This window comes from Camelus dromedarius, chromosome 30 (genome assembly GCF_036321535.1).
Source record: "Camelus dromedarius isolate mCamDro1 chromosome 30, mCamDro1.pat, whole genome shotgun sequence".
NCBI lineage: Eukaryota > Metazoa > Chordata > Mammalia > Artiodactyla > Camelidae > Camelus > Camelus dromedarius.
Window position 1 is genome coordinate 12471254 of NC_087465.1, and position 17714 is coordinate 12488967.

The following is a 17714-nucleotide window of genomic DNA, read 5'->3' on the forward strand; positions in this document are numbered from 1 at the left end:
AATAATATATTTGTGTAACCAACACTTGCTTCCCTAACGTTCACAGCAGCCTGCCGGCAACATGAGCCAGGTGGTGACGACACTGCCACCACCACCACTTTTTGATCTGAATCCCCACAGCAGGGTCACTGGTCTCTCAAGACTAGTCTTTCCCTGCCAGAGTCTGAGGGTCTCCCCCTCTCTCTTTCCCACCTTGGATGCTCTCCTGAGGCTGCTCTGCCTCAGAAGTGGGTCTCTGCAGCCTCACCTCAGCTCCAGAAGTGGAGCTCCCCTTGCACCACAGTGTTATAATTTCTTCTGTCTCTAAAGCAGGAATGACTCACTCCTGCCTAGTGGATGCACTGTGTTAGGCCCCTCAAAACTCTCCTGCTGCCTCCAAGTTATATAGTAATAACAGTAGCAGTCATATTTATATCTGATATAGGAAATGACTGTTTCTCTTATAGATGAAAGTTATAATATGATACTTACAATAAGATACTGTATCTTAATATTAAAAAAACTGTTCATGGACTCATCTTTAGAGAACTTCACTCTTTTTATCAAACTAACAAAGTCTAAAGTAAAACCATATCTTTATTTTTGTTTTTTTTTTTAATTGAAGTATATTCCATTTACAATGTTATGTTAATTTCTGGTGTAAAGCATAGTGATTCAGTTATACATGTGTGTGTGTATATATATATATATATATATATATATATATATATATATTTCTTTTTATATTCTGTTTCATTATAGGCTATTACAAGGTATTGAATATAGTTACCTGTGCTATACAGTAGGATCTTGTTGTTTATTTATTTTATATATAGTAGTTAGTATCTGCAAATTCTGAACTCCAAATTTATCCCTCCAGATCTCCTTCCCCCTTTGGTAACCATAAATTTGTTTTCTGTGTCTGTGAATCTGTCTGTTTTGTAAATAAGTTTATTTGTCTCATTTTTTTCAGATTCCATGTGTAAGCAATATCATATGGTATTTTTCTTTCTCTCTGGCTTGCTTCACTTAGTACGATAATCTCTACATCCATCCATGTTGATGCAAATGACAGTATTCCATTCTTTTTTATGGCTTAGTAGTATTCCATTGTATATATACCATATCTTCGTTCCAGTCATCTGTTGATGAACACTTCGGTTGTTTCCATGTCTTGGCTACTGTGAATAGTGCTGCTGTGAACTCTGAGGTGCATGTATTTTTTTAAATTAGAGTTCCTTCCAGATACAGAAAGCATGTCTTTAGAATACAAACTCCACATGCTTCAACCCCCCAACCAGGAGGCTTTTCTGGAAAATCCAGAACATTTTTTTTCAGGGGGCTAGGTTTGTGTTTGTGTTTTCAGCATCCTGGAAGCCATTCTTTTAGGGACCTTGCAACTGCTTTCTGAGAACCTGGGTCATTTTTCTATAACAGTGTCCCCACCACCTCTACTCTCAATTGATCCTGGGTCTGTCACGCCAGAATTTGCTTCCAAAGTCACTCTTCATCTAAGCTGCATATGCCACTGCTCTCCATTTTGAGAGTAAAAGCTGGCAAAGTGTTGCTTCTCTTCCTTTCTTCTTCTTTTTTTTCATAATCTGAAATGGAAATCTCATCCATGGGAGACATAGTGGGGGCACTAAGGGGGTGTAGGGCGAAGCCATGTGGATCTTGAGTGCTGGAGGCTGACTTACTGCTTTAAAAATATACACGTTGTGCTGTAACCACCTTCCACCTGAATTTCCACTGGATCTCTGAGTCTCAGAGTGGGGAGGAATGTGTCACCTTGTGGTTGTGGGGCTAAATCTTTTATTCTCGTAAAACATTGAGCACAATCCATGTTTGACAGACAGTGTGCCATTGCACCTCACCATCATCATCACCATGAGAGAGCTGAATTGGCTTTTTGTGTCAAGATGAATAAAGGGCTTTTAAAAGTGGCTGAGGTGGGAAGAGGGGGACCAAGACAGGAAGCAGCCTCTCTCCCACCCCATCACATCTTCCCTCTGCATCTCGGTCTTCCTTGAACTGGAAGGTCTTCCTGAACTTGTCTGTCAGGGTCTATTGTAATGGTGGTAGAGCAGAGTCAATCAGAGGAGAGCAGTTTGTTATTTACATTTGGAACTGAGGAATCCTATGAGATCCCAGAACCATGCATTGGAGCTGCTTTCATTTTTTTTTCCCCTTATTTCTAGGGATACGTGACTTTCAAAATGGAAACTTGAGGAGTTAAAAAAAAATTATCAAATCACTTTATAAAGACTTCTTTTTTCCTTTTAATTTCTTTTATCTCATATAAGTCTTCATGGAAATTCTTAAAGCTTTAAAATATGCCTAAAATCCCAAAAAGAATTGTGTCCATTTGTCTTCTGTCTTACCCACTGCGGATCATGGCTCTGTAGGGTTGGCAGTTCTCACAGTAAACTCTTCAGTTTGGGGTCTCCACTGCTATTTTTGAATACAATTTTTAATTTTTTCTCTGGTTGTGATTATAATCGAGGTAGAACTATTCAAAAGACTTAAAGTCTTAGTTGATTTTCTTAAAACAGCAGGTGAATTTTTGAGCAATAATTATAAAAATTAGTAGAAATGTGAGTGGTGGTCAGCTAATATGCATGCCCGCAGCATGGCACCTCACCTCAACCTGGTCTTACTGGGGAGTGACCCTCACAGCACTCTTAAAATTAACATTCTCATTCCTTCCATTGGATAAGTGGTTAACTGTAGGAAAAAAGGGATCAGATAGCATTTACTACTAGATACTTTGTATGTTCTGCCAGGGAAGTTTACATTTTAAATATTTGAACTTGGTAGACTAAAGACGAGGAGAATGGGACAGAAAATGTGAAATATGCACCTTATACTTTGTACAAGTGAGGAGTCACCTTGCTGTACTAGGAACCCTGCACCCCTCCCTCTCCCCCTCAAAAACCCCAATGGCTGGAATGAATCAGGGGTCATTTTTATCTCATGCAAAGGCAGAATGGAGATAGGTAGTTTGGGACTGGCATGGTGGCTTCATGATCCATCAAGGATTTGGGCTTTGCCTTTGCCATCCTCGAGGAATGTGTCTCTTGTCCTCACGCTCCCAAGATGACATCTGAGCCCAAGCCAACTTGTGCACATATCAGGGAGAAGAAGGGAAAGGGGAAAGGACAAAAGAAACATGTCTCACTTGCATCAGTAGTCTTCAAAGAGTTTTCAAAGCCCTGTCTGGTCCCTCTGCTTGTACATCACTGTCTATAGTTTGTGCCCACCCCTTGCTATAAAGGAGGCTGGAAAACACAGTCGTTTATTTAGTTCTTTGTAACTGAGCACTTGCAACCCTGGAAAAAACTGGGTTCTGCTGGAAAAGGAAAGAATGAGTTGACTCTTGGAGAGGCGTCGGCAGCTCTACACTCTTCTTATCATACAGTGTATAAATATCCCAGTTAGAGAAACACTTTATTGACTAGAATCAACTCCTGAATCTCGACCAGGATTTTTCTATTTGTCTTCTGTCTCTCCCCACTGAGGAACATGTTTCTATGGGGTTGGGAGCTCTCACAGAGAACTCTTCAGTTTTGTACATCCACAACCTGTTCTGGAGCATTTTCCATTGTTAGAGCCATTTATATTTAAACCCATTTATACTGGTAAAACAACCCATCTAACAACCCTGAGCATTAAACACCTCCTTAAAACTACTCATATGGTTTACTCTTTAGCTTACAACGTGGTTTACACCATCCTCCCAAAGAGGCAGTCAACTGAACATAGCCACCTGTTCCCCCCAGCCTCACCCCTACCCTGACCTTTAGGTAGAAACAGCATCAGCCTCTCAACCACTGCAGGGCTTGCTTTGAAGTCACAATTTGCTAAGCTGTCCTGGTAGAAGCAGCAACAGTTAAGTCTGTCTTTTTAACTGGAATATTTGTCTGTGAATTTCTAAGTTAATGCATTTTGACACTAACCTGGTTTTTTGATCTTGATTTTCTTCATGTCCAATTTGTGTTCTTAGCACCTCAGAACTTCTTTGAACTAGTTTTCCACCTTAAATGATGCTACCTTTTCATGTAAACCCTGGGCTGTTGTCTTTACTACTCCATTGCCTGAAGAAAAAGTTACCTTAAAGTATTTTTCCTGCCACATCAGCTATAAGGTAAATCATTCCTTTATTCTTACCATTGTTAAATTATCTGCCTTTGACAAGAGATCACAGGAAAACCACAAATGGGTCTAACCACACTGTCTACAGTCTCACTGGTCTGGCAAGAAACACTTTGTCTTCCAGACCTCTCCCCATTCATGGTGCTCTCTTCTTTAGCAAGTTCCCTCTTGTGATGTTTGCATCTTGAATATCTCCTTTCTCTCTACACCCCTAACTACATCACTAGCTCTACACCCCTTCACCCGTATCATGACATTGAAATTATCTGAAATAATGAAGTAAAAGAGAAATGATGAGCAGAGTGTGAAAATGACTTTCCAAGAAAACCCTTGGAAAAATCAGAATGTTTCTGATGTATTTTAGCCATGTACACTTTTTTTTTTATAAAGCTCTTGTATCCATGAATTTGTGGTAGTTCTCCAAATTATATCTTTTTTTTAACCAAGTAAATTTAAAGTTCATTAAATTGCCTCAGATTTGATGGAGGACTGAGCTCTGAAACGTGATTGTTTGAAGTGAGGCATAGATTAGCAAAATGATTTCCTTTTCTCTACGCATGGAAAAGATTATGCCACATTTAGCGAGGACCTACTGGAATTCTTGACTGCAGTTAAATCATGTTAGTATTTTCCTTCGGATAGAGGCAGAGTGGTTGAGTCTGGTGAATGATTCCATATAGGTGAAAACTTGGCGAGGAGCCTTATAACCTCAGGCTGTGAATCTGAGCTGAGCCATAATTTCCACACATCCCTCCGCATCTCTTAGAATACATATGGGGGACTAAGTTTTAAAGAGGTAGTGGAATTATTTCTATTTACTCAAGAACCGAACAGAGCTATTAGAAAGAAATCTTCAAGTCTTCTGCGGGATGAAAATAATTCTTCCACTGCTGCAAGACAGTGATGGAAGTTTTGTGAGCCAAGAGGAAGGCAGCTGAAAAGGACAAGAAAAATCATTATGAGTGTTTTTCCACTGCTTCAAGTCATTAAAATTGGCTAAAAATATTGAGAGTGATTTTTCATTGAAATGGCTCCTCCTACTATAACCTGTCAACATAATGGTTCCTTTTCTTTCTTGATTTTTAAGTGTTACACTGAAGCAAGGTAAGTTTATTCAGAATCGTGACAGTGCCGACATTTCTAGAAGCATTCATGCTCTCGGGTGTTCCTTTCTCTGGTGGTGGAACTTAGAAGAGAAGTTTTTTTTTTTTTTTTAAGTTCAAACAAATAAATACTTAATGAGCAATGAGCATAGGGTTTTTTTTTTAAGACAAATTTTTAGAGCAGTTTAAAGTTTACAATAAAATTGAGAGGGAGGTACAGAGATTGGTTTGGATATCCGCACACATGAATAGCCTCCTCATTATCAGCATCACTCGCCAGTATGGTACTTTTTTTTTGCTAACAATGAGCCTACACTGACACATCATAATCATCCAAGTCCGTAGTTCACCTAAGGGTTCACTCTTGGTGTCGTATATTCAGTGGATTTAGACAAATGTGCACGATTGGTTCTTAGTAGTGGAAATAGTAAGTCAACAGGAAGGTATACTTTTTATTTGATAATTATTAGCAAATTTCTCTCCAAAAAGGCTGCCCCAATTTTGACTCCCCACTAAAGGCATCTGAGAGTGCTCAATACTCCAAGCCCTGACCAGGGCTGGATATTTTAAGTTTTAATTTGGCGGCCCTCTGAGAGGTAAGATCATCTATTATACTGGCAAATCATTAGTACAGAATTTAAACCTTAAAGTCCGGGGCAGTTTCCAGGAGCCTCATTCATGAAGTGCTATCTATATTTGAATAACGTGACCTACCTTCTTCCTTCACTTGGCCTGCCCTTCTTTCCACTGTTTAATTGCCAGGTGAAAATACCCTCCTTCTGCTCCCCTCCATGTCCCTCCAGGCTTTTGTGGAGTCCTGTTTCATAGCCCAAAGTAGAACAAACAAGGGATGAGCTTGTCATCACAGTCCCTCATTGCCAGAGGAACTTCTCTAGGCCAGTCCTGTCTCAAATCGGCAGAGACTGCAATGCTCAAATTGGAGTGTGTATAAAAGCCAGAGCATTGTGAAAAAGATTTGTGGGGTCTCCTCAGTAGGGTCTCATCTTGTAGATCTAAGATGGAGCCAGAACGTTTGTATTCAATAACACCATAGGTGATGCAGGCAGCCCCAAACCAGACTGCTATAGGAGATGACCAGCTTTTACCCAACCAGATTCAGTCTCTCTGAAGATGTCTTTATAGTCATGAGTGACAAGTAGGTCCCCGGTAATTGAGCTCCCCCAGTTACTGTGTACTCTCTGCCTTTAGGCTGTAATGAGACTTCGGGAGGGGCAGCTAAAAAGACAATACCTGATGGCAGTTAAGAAAGGATTTTATCGACGTGGTGATCACTCAGTCACCTGAAAACAACTCCACTGAAGCGCCTTGGTGTGGCCGCATCACGTGCCCTTCCAACTGCTCTCTGCACTTCATATCACCTGGACCCCTGTCACCTCAGCGGAACTGGCAAAACTGTCAGGGGCAGCACCGTAATTGTGGTATGTAATTGTGGCTTGCAAAGGGGAGGAGGGAAAAGGGGCACCCAGAAGTAGCTCTTGTTTGTCTCGGAGTTTTTCAGCTCTCTCATCAAGTTTGTAGATGTTGCTATTAATTGGTTCAGCTGGCCTGGCTCTGCTGGCTTCTGATTCCTTTTGCTGGCTTGATCTGCACTTAGCATGGTTCCCAGCTCACGCATGTAGTCAATATGTGTTTATTGAAGGTTCATACGTGCCTGCAACAAACTTCTTTGGAGAGTCTGCCTCTGGGCAGGCATTTGGGTCCTAGGGTATGAAGGCAAACAAGGTGGACCTGGTCCTTGCCCCAGGAGGGTTCACATTCTAATTGTCAAGTCCACTGCAAACTGCAGTTCTATCAAGTGCTACAAAGAAGAACGTACAAGCTATAGTGGGAATGAGTAGTCTAACTGGGGGATCAAGCTCAGAAAAGTGTTCCTTTGGAGCATTCAAGACCAAGAAGAAATGAAGTGATGAATCTTTTTGGTCAATATTATCATCTGTTTCGGGGTACTTTAAGTCGTTCTAATGGAGCGCTTTCCAGGACTGATGGGTTTGTCTTCTAGAGTCAATGTATAATGTATAGGGCTTCTTACTATGGCTCCCTGGTTTATTCTTAAAGACAAGTAGATGTCTTTTGACTCTTTTTGCCCAATATCCAGGCATGTGCTAAGTTTCCTGTGATCTTTCCAATATCAGAGATAATTCTAGGCCCCAGACATGGCTTCTGGCCAGAGTGGTCATGTGACCAGCTCCTGATGTGCTCCGGGAAGCACAATGACTACTCTCTGGAATGATGATCAGACTTCTCTGAGCAGTGTGCTTTATAGACAGATGACCCCATGGATGGATGGCTGGTGGACAGCTTGAATATCCTTATGCAGTTGATTTTTGGATATCTCTTCATCACCATATATAGGGACATCTGCCATTGGGATTCTGTGAAATAAATTAACTTATTATGATTTGATCAGTCTGCACAGGTGACCTGGATACTCTGGTTTTCTTTTCTCCTACTATGCAAATGAGTAGTTTCTAATACCTATTAAAGTAATCAAAAAAAGTATGTGCTGTAGAGACAGTGACATAATTAAGAATGCTCTCTGATCCTCTGGGAGAAAGCTTTTAATGTACTTATCACTGGTACCATTGTAAGCACGTGAGTCTGGAAGTGGTTCTGGAGTTGCTAAGTGAAACCTCTCTTAGCTAATTTCATAGAGAATCTGAAACTCCAGCAGTACTCAAATTTGAGAATGCATAAACATTAGAGTGTTTGTAAGGGATTGATGCCCTCTGGCATCATAAGATGAAAATATTAAGAAGCAATGGTTTATGCTTATCAAAATCTGGTGATACCTGTTTGCTTTTCTGGGGAATGGCCTCAGACTGCCTTAGAATTCCTGAAGTGATTCAGTGATTGTTCAGGTCAACTCGACATAACTGATTAAAGACCTAAACTGTTCCAGGGACACTGTGCTGGATGCTGGGAGGTGATAAGAATGAATAAAGTAAGGTTTCCACCCTCAATATTTCATTAACCCCAGGGAATTTGTGGTATAGAAATCACAGTGCAGTTGACCAATATCAAGATAGTTTACTGTAATACCCCTTGTGACATAGGACAAGGTGGAGTAGGTGTGGCTAGTGACAAGGGGGTGAATAACACAGTAACACCAGCCTTGATGGAGTGACCAGAGAGCATCTCATTTTACATCTTTCCTAAAATTTTCACATCTAATATAACAGAGAAGTTCCAAACTAAATGAAGTCTCTCTGGAAATTATTTTATTGGTCTACCATTCACTTTTTAACATTTAGTGCAGTTGTTGCCTCTCCTGTGTGGCCACCCTGCCTGCCCTCTCACTTTGGTTCACACTGTGCCCTCTATCTTCCCACGGCTGAGACGGCTCAAAGCAAAGAATACTGCCTTCTGAGAATCAGAACTTTTGAGTATTCGAAAACAACTAAAAACTCAATCAACTAAAAAAAAAAAATTCTCTGCATAGCCCATTTGGATCCAGTCAGCTATTACACTCATTCCCTTAAAAACAGGAATGTACTTTTTGCACCAGGGAAAGGTGGGTGGGGGAGAGGAGTAGGAAGCAGACATCTGGGTCTTAAATAGGCTGTCCTGGCAGGAGTTTTACCACTGGAGGTGGCTGACACCTAGTCGGTCTGCGCTGAAGCCCCATGCTGAAGTGGAATTAGGGTGACTTCTTGCAGGGAAGGAGACAGAGAAGCCTGAACTTGTACTCCTACAACTGTCCAAACCATTGCTCTGGCTGAACCGTAGCTCTTGACCAACTTATCCCAGGAGGCTGTTGACGGTACTCCTGCAGATGCCCAAACACAGCCATGTCTGGAAGGGAGGAAGGCAGGAGGGGAGATTGAGCTCCTCCTCTGAGGAGTTGAATGGAGTTTGGATGTTGGGATGGAGAAAGATGGAAAGTTGTTCCAAGTGCTTTTTTGGTGCACTTGGAGAGTTAATAAATGGTTCTGTGATTTGAGCTGAGCCTGCCTGGGAATTCAAGTTCCTACTCCCTACACTACACAGCCGGCTAGAATTTGGGGGCTTCTCTGCCTAGGAACCGTCATGATCATTCAGTGTCAGGTAGTGTGGATGCTTACATTTTCTGGTTTTAATGAATGAGTATCATAGTTTCTCAAGATTACTTTTCCTGTTTTAGAATCTGCATTTCATAAAGGGAGTTTGATGTAATGTAAAGGGTGTGGGCTTTGGGGTCAAGTGGACTCCAAAGTGGGATTTGTCTTCGAATCCTGGCTAGGGCATCTGGTAGTGCTATGACTCTGGGGCAAGTTACTGAAACTCCCTGAGCCTTAGTTTCCTTGTCTATCGGGTTGTGAGGAAAATGCTCACCTTGTAGGATATAGTGATTAGCAGTGATGTATATAAGGCATTTAACATAATATCTGGCCAAGAGTAGGCACTGGATAAATTACTACATCATTCATTTCCTTGAATCTGCCAGCAGGGCTTTGGTATAATCCTCTATAGTCATGGTTGGGGCTCAGCTGTCTAAACTGAGTTACGGATGTGGCAAAGAGTACCTTTCTCTTCTTTCCATGATCCTCTGGGTGAGCCTGGGCAGAATGGATTTCAGAAATTGCTCTCTTTAAAATCTCCCAAACAGGGCTGCAGTTGGTTGCCTTAGAGGTAGAGAGTCGCTTTAAGGCTGTGGTTCTACCTGTGAAATGCCAGTCTCCAAACTGTGCCTGAGGATGGTGAAAAGACTTCCTTCTGTAACTGTGCAAGCTGGTCAGATGTCTTGGCACCAGATGAAGCAGGGTTTTATGGGAGCTCACTACTGTACATGTTTTGGCTGTAGAGATGGGAACTCTAGACCTTTTTGTTCCGTATTTTCTATTTTGTTTTTGGAAAAACAGGCAGAAAGGTTCTTGGAGTTTGACTGGCAGCAAGCACACTGCTTGTCTACTCCTGAGATGTTATTTCATGTGTGAGATGGCCCCAATTCCGGAGTAAAGGGCGCACCCAGTTGCCCACAAACTATACTTGATGCTGAACTCATGCTGGCTGCTTGATATCTTTCTTCATTTTACCACCTCGGTATGATTACAAAGGGGCCAGATGCTGCAGGGGAGGCAGAGGTGACCACAGTCTCCTCACCTCTGTACCCAGCTTCTGTGGGAGGGCACCAAGGGTCATACACCTCAAGTGTGGAAATAACTACTCTACAAAGTACTGGATGAGAAATGTCTTAGGAGATGTAACATCCAAGTGCCATGGAGATTCCAAGGAAGGCAATGCTAAATCCAGGGATGGAGAGTTGGGACATTTTTGGAGAGGAAAACTCCTTCCTTGTGGTTAGAAGATCACATGTTGGGTAGCAGTAAACCAGGTAAGAGGCAAGTAGGTCTTAAATAAAACCATACTCTGTTATTGAAAAAGAGCATTGGACTAATATGACTCTCAATCACTTTAACATACAAGAACAGAAAAGGGAACCACTGGTGAACTAGGGCTCCCCAAGACACACACTGCAGACTCTTCCAGGAGACAAAAATGGGATTTTTTTTAGTGCAGGAGATTACAGTTTATTTATTGAAGCTTAAATACATAAATCTATATAGACTGAGTGCACAGATTTCTGAAGGCCAGTATCTCTCTGGAGGGTAAGTGAATGTTTTTCTAGAGATGTTACCAGTGTTACCAGTGTCAAGGATCCATAAATCCACCATTCTGTGTTTAGTTCATAACACCTTCAATCCTAAAATAAAGCAAGCCTGGTTTTATGACATATTGATAGGGTCTTAACTGGCTTAAAAAAAAAGAAAAAACTTTTTTTTCTTTAAGAAAAAGAAGACCTACTTTTTCTTTCTCAAAACATTGGTGGCAGAAACATGGACAGACATACCAAATTAAAGGGGGACCCACATTCCCATTTTACCTGAGTTTTATTGTGGGCCTGGCGTGGCCTTTGTATTTCTCCTCAGGGCTTTGAGTTCTTCTGGCAGGGCTGGAATTTTATAATTGAAAAATTTTCCGTCTGACTTTGGCCCTTCGAGTAAATACTGTATAAGCTTTTCATTTTAAATCATGCTGAGTTTGAAGGGTGTCAAAGCAGATGTGCAGTTCCTGTCTCCACCAGGAGCCTCCCCCGCAAGCAATCTCAGCTGCTTCTGGTCTTGATCTGCAGGGATGGAGATAGACAAAAAAGGGATTTTGTGACTGTGCCATTCAGTGCCTTTTCATGCTGCCCCAATTACTCACCACCCACCAGGAAAATCTCCCAAAGGATCAGTGCTTAACGCGCCTATCAGCATAAACCCTGAATGGCCCCAGCTCCGTGCCTCCCTGCTTTCTCCTCTCTCCTGTGCTGTCTTTTTTCTCCTCTCTCCTGTGCTGTCTTTGTGCTCTGTCTCCTCCCTACTCCTCCCCACCATCCTCTCTGAAACCTGAGTTGTTGCTCACTTGCTGCCTGGGATGCCCTTTACCCCACACTCCACGGTGACTTTTCCAATTGTCTTCCATTCTGCAGCCCCATTAAACACCCCTTTTCTCTCTTGTATCTGCAATCTTTCCCTCCCCACTGGCTTATCTTTTCCTTCTGCTCATAAACATCTTCTTGTTTTTTTCATGTCTTAACAAACACAAAGATTAAAAGCAAAGAAACAGTGACAATGAAAAACTTTCCTTGACACGTAATGGTCATTTCTGATTTCTTTGATGTCTAGACTTCTGATGAGACGAGGCTATATTTCTAAGCTGTTACTTATTCCACTAAATGTTGCTTTCCTCTCTGAGAAATTCAGACAAACTGCTCTCCCAAAGGTTACCCGAGGCTTCCTGAGATCAGATGCATTGCAGTTCCTCCACTCCCATGTGAGTTGACTTTATACAAACCCTGACATTGTCAGCCACCTCTTCCAGCCCCCTTGTCCTCCGTCCTTTAGATCTTCTCCACTGCTGGCTCCTCGTCTCCCATCTGTTCCTCAGAGGCACGTTTCTCAGGGTTCTGTGCTGATCTCCTGTTTGTTAGGCTACGTTTTCTCCCGACTCATCTCTTTTAGGTCCAAATCTTTGGCTATCGTGTCGACAAAGATGACTCCTAAATCTAGCTTTCTAACCCCAATTTCTCTCCTAATTACAAAGTCTCTCCTGAGACTGTTGAAAAAATCTGTTTGTGGATATGCATTCAGGCTTTTTAAACTCAACAGCACATACATCCAATTCATCTCCAGTTTATTTTCCCATCTAACCTTGCCTCTCCCCACGCAGCCCTCATTTGGTAGTAATGTCCATCTCAAAGCCAGGCTGGGCCCCTTTGACCTGGTTGACATGTTCTCCACCTTCACTCCCGTCATCTGGTCAATCCAAAGTACCCGCAGTCTAGTGGTGGCGGGGTGAGAGAGTTCTGTGCCACTAAAGGGGGCTGGGGTCTGAGGAATATATTTTGTACATTAGATTGTACGTTTTCCCAGAGAAATGTGCAATGAGCAGAGATTGCGGGCACCACGATCCACAGAGGGGCCATGGGAAAGGGACTCAGGTCAGGTTTGGGAGGTGCCTGGGAGACAGTGATTCTCTGATGCCCTCACACGGACTCTTCTAGAACAGTCTCAGAAAGGCTTCATCCTTTCTTATCGTGGTCATTCATTCACCTGCTTGTGCTTAACTTAGGATGACCTGTAATTCTATTAGAAATCTACTTAGCTCTGAGAAGTGACTTTGCATTTTCATTGGTAATTTATTTTTTTTTAATAAAAATTCTCTAGTACAAGCTACTTGCAAGCTGTGTTCAGCACAGTGTTCTTTCAGTGAATGGAGGTGATTCCCATTCTGTAATGTGTGTTCTTCAGTGTTTAATAAAACTTGTAGTAAAAGATGTTTCTAACGTCAGCAACAAAAAGTCCTCAAGTGCTAGGGAAGCTATAATTTTTCTGCCTTGTGATATATTGAAAAGCATCCAAATATCTGCAGGTTAGTGATCTTTAAGGTATGTTAGAAGGAAACGCAAAAGGTTGTAGTGATTTTGAATTCATCTGGGGACTCTTTAGCTGTTGGTGATTTAAAAAATAGACCGAAGAAACAAATGAAATGCTCGAAAGATTATTCTATCGTCACTAAACTCTTTGAACATCCTATTACAAGTTTTCTTGTGAAATTTTAAAAGTCTGGTAAGATTTGAAATTTTACAAGGGTACAAATTTGAATTAGAATTATGATTGAAAAATTTTAACTTAAAAACACTAAAAATCTTTGTTTCTATGATTTACAAAATACAAATCGATCTATATAATAATTCCTTTTCAATTTTGTCTTAGTAGAACAAGAATGTTTTTCAAACTAAAGGAATTAAATATAGGATGTTGGGAGGTCATAGGATGAACTAAGAATGGGTTAAAATTCAAAATTCTATGACTAATTGAATCAAATCAATGACTATTCTAAATATGGATCATAATTCTATATCTCTATATTAAATTTGGATGAGAATTTTGAAATAATTATAACATGTACCATATATAAAATCTAAATGGCAAATTCTTTCTTTATAAGAACAAATTCAAGTTTTTGTGTTCATGATGGCATTTGGCTAAAAGCTTGGGCTCTGGGGCCGTACTGCTAGAATTCAAATCCTAGATCTGCTGCTCACTAGCTGTGTGGCCTTTGCAAGTTTCTGAACTTCTCAGCCTCAGTTTACTCATCTTTAAAATAGTTATCGTCTTTTGAGCATTTAATGTCTACCAGCACTATTTCAAACATTTTACATATATTATAGCAATTAATTTTCATTAATATTCCTATTTTGTTGATGAAAGACACAAAAACACAGAGAGGTTAAGTAACTTGCTTAAGGTCATGCAGCTAGTTAAGGGGGTAACCAACACCAGCCCTATCTCACTCTAGTATCCATGCTGTGCTCTTAACTGCTTAACTACTAGGCTAAACTCTCTGAACATATATCTTAGGGAATATGCCTGTTGGATTTATTATTATAATTAAATAGAAAGTCCATATAAATGGAATTGTCTCATTAAATTAGATGAGCACTTTTGTGTTCAGTAAATGTTAGCAGATGAATTATTATGATTATCATCACCATTACCATTATTTGGCTTTTCACTTGGTTGCTGAGATACATTTACCATAAATGGACTCCCAGTTTTCTTTCACATTAGCTATCATCATAAGATCCATTCAAAAGTATGCAGTTGTTTCTAAAATAAAAATTTCTTTCTGGCATTTCCAACCACAGTGTTTTGCAGTAACAGGTATTTTGAGATGTATAGTTTCTAAGCTGTGTCAGCAAAAAGCCATTCTGGTCAATTTTTTAACATTTGATATCTATCACGATTTATTTTTCTGTCTTGCAAGGTCCGAAAATTAGGAATGACCAGATCTTAAGAAGCTATGAATTCAGTTTTAAAAATTAATGTAAAGTAGTATTGATAATAAAAATGTGCATAAATGTAATAGTGTATAAAATTCTTGTGTCCACTGTAAAGACTGACACATTGAAATTTTTATGTCAATGCTGAATCCTTCTTCAGCAACAGCAGTGTGTCATTTAATACATCACGAACATGAAACTCCACAGGGGGTGAGTGTTCCGATACTTTATGTTGCCTCCTCTGCATGTCTTTTTCATGTTAGCCCCATGCTGCATAGCAGCCTCCTGTTCAACCTGTCTTAAGGGCCTCAGTTGCTTAAGTCAAGATCTCCATTCTCATAAACTTGATTTTGCCTTATAACATGCCTTTCTAAGACCTTTGCTTGTGAGATTTTGGTAGACTGAGCTTCCATGTAATATGAAAAACATCTTACAAGTTTGGCTGTTTTCCTGTTTCCAAATCCACAGCTCCATTCTGAAATCTGAGTTTCTTCCTTAGAAAAGCTTTTATTTTTCTTCTTTATAGCTGGCTTTCTCTTTTCTACCATCACCACACCTGTGTCATATTATCCTGTAAATGCATATTGAGTGCAAATGTATTTTTCTCTTTGAGGGATATAAAGTAACATGTATTCAGAAATATGAATCCATTTCTACAGAGTATATGCAATCAATCATTTCATGAATGAATGAAACTTTGGTACTATTCTGGTACTTTCAAATAGCTTCTTAATAATTTTAGATATTGATAAATTAGTATGCCTTTAACTTGTATGTATATGGCTCCCTTATGTAACAAGGATGTGTTTTAGAATAGTTTTTCCCCCAAAAGATTTTAAATGCAATTAGAGAATGAAGTAGGTATGGGTGGATAAATAAATAGCTTAGAATAGTTGGCTACTATGAATAAAAGTCAGAAGTGAATTCTATAACTGATAAATATGTTTCCTAAAAGCTGTTCATTCTAGGGACTTAAGAATTTGCTTTCCAAAGATGAACCAGCTGTTTCTCACCTCCGTGAGCAACTAGGAGCATATGGTGAAACTTAATAATTTTAGTATATAGCACCTTTCACTCAGGCATCTCCAAAGAGCTAGTAGGTATTAAGCTCCTGCTAGACACCAACTCGATGGCACTTTTCAGAAAACAAGCCATGCTCTCAACCAACTAAAACTGAAGTAAGATTTTGGTGGTGATAGGTCTGCCAAGGTAGTCTTGGCAGTTCTTCATTAGCTATTCTCTGGGGAGGAAGAGTGGTGGGAATGAGATAAATGCTGCACAAACAGGATCTGGAGGACTTGCTACAACATCCTGCAATGTTAGGGGCATGTATATCCCATACTCATTTCTCTGTTGGAAAACCTAAATCCTCTGTCTAAATCTGGGCTTAAAAAGTCAAGTCATAACCCCACACTCCAAATTCCACCTTAGTTTCCCATTTAAACATAATTAGAGCTTTTTTGTTTTGTTTTTTTCCTTAACTGGCTGAACGGTGCCGCTCCCCACTATTGAAACCCTCTTTCTCCCTATTCCTGTTTCCAAGCTATTGTTTAACCACAATTGCTCATTCTCCTCTTGGGAAGTCTTCACTGTGCAATTATTCCACACTTTTTCCATCCTTCTCAGCTACCAAAGACTCAATAGTGCCCATTTCTCAAGGACTTCAGCACCTTCCTTCATTTAATAAATATTTATTGTAGGTCTACCATAACAGGGCCAGAGAAAAGACGGTAATTTTGTTTCCTGCTCTATTGAAGTGTAGATTGGCAGGGTTGATTGTTCACTCATCCATATCTGTGTTTCTCTTGGATTCAGCTGGACATAATTTTCACATACTCACCCAGCCTATGCACATGCAAGTGTTCCATGAATCATTAAAAAATGTATTTAATTTATAAATGTTGACAGGTCTTGACTGTTAATAAGAATTGCTTTGGATTTTTGAGTCTGTAACAGGGGCACACATTCGAGAATCTGCTTTTACCTTCTGAAAAGCTATATTAGGTGTCGGCAGCCTTAAGTGAGTAAGCCGTGGGGCCCAGGCCAAAGTTCACAATAGCTTGCACCTGGTCAGAGGTAAATGTATGCATGCACTAGTAGCATGAGTCAGCATTATGAATAATATGCATGCGCCAGTACATGAGTCAGCATTATGAACACTACGCATGCACCACTAGTATTATAAAAGGACAAGTGTGTACACCTGAGGCACACATGCCACCCGCCTGTACTGCAATAAAGTGCAGTTTTGCTCCATGTCGGCTCCTTGTGCCTTTTTCCAGTTGGGCAGCTCACCTCCTCGAATTCCTCTTCAGCCCCTCCTCGGCTGACATTAGGTTAATAATATGTTGCTCTGTCAGTCTTTGGACTTTTGAAGGATAGTGTTTCAGAAGAGATTGTCAATCATGTTTTCAATAACGTATAGAAATAAACTAGGTGTGTTACTACTTTATTAACTACAAAGATCTTCCAGGGTTTTGTGTGCATGTGTGTGTGTGTGTGTCACTGAAAGCATGTCAATAAGTGTTTACCTGCAAACATCAAGGGCTGTCAAGGAAAATCTCAGGGCTCAAGAACATGTGCAGGGCACCTGACCTAGCCTGAGCATCAGCCCTGGTCCCTGCGGGAGGGAGACTCTAATGGAGATTGGATGGATCTAGATTAGCAGGCAAGCAAAAGTGATTCTGCCAGAGGGAGCAGCACGTCAAAGGGACAGAGGTTGTACTGCAAGGTCAGTGAAAGGTGGCTTCAGAGACCAAGGTGGATGGTTTGAGATGAGTCTGAAGGGGTGGGCAGGGGTAGGGTCATCAGGCCTTTAGAGCCACTTTAAGGATTTTGGCCTTTATCATATTGGGTCACCATTTTCCAGTCTCTACCATCTCCCACCATTACTCGTCAGGACCTCAACCTCTCTTTTGTTGATTGTTCTCGATCACTGGCCTCATGATTCCTCAGCATCTCTCACTATTCCTTCACAGCTGGTGTAGATATAGCAGATAGCACAAAAATTGTTAACGTCAGTGCTGGGTGAAGAGTACTAAGGAAGGGACCAACAAGGAAAGGCTCACAGAAAAGGTGATGTTTGCTCAGCAGCATTTCTACAGGTAGACATGGGCATTAAAAATCACACCCGGATGCTGCTGTCATTCTCT

The 17714-nt window shown here is 40.7% G+C and overlaps 1 long non-coding RNA gene across 2 annotated transcripts in view; it reads left to right on the top strand.

Annotated features, from left to right (window-relative positions):
- The window catches only part of LOC116149638 (uncharacterized), a 144204-nt gene that overhangs the window by 455 nt on the left and 126035 nt on the right, over positions 1-17714 (top strand). For both annotated transcript variants that reach the window (XR_004133250.2, XR_010378482.1), the window contains exons 2-3: positions 3983-4123; positions 6444-6673. This is a non-coding gene — a long non-coding RNA (uncharacterized LOC116149638). The remainder of the gene's footprint in view (positions 1-3982; positions 4124-6443; positions 6674-17714) is intronic.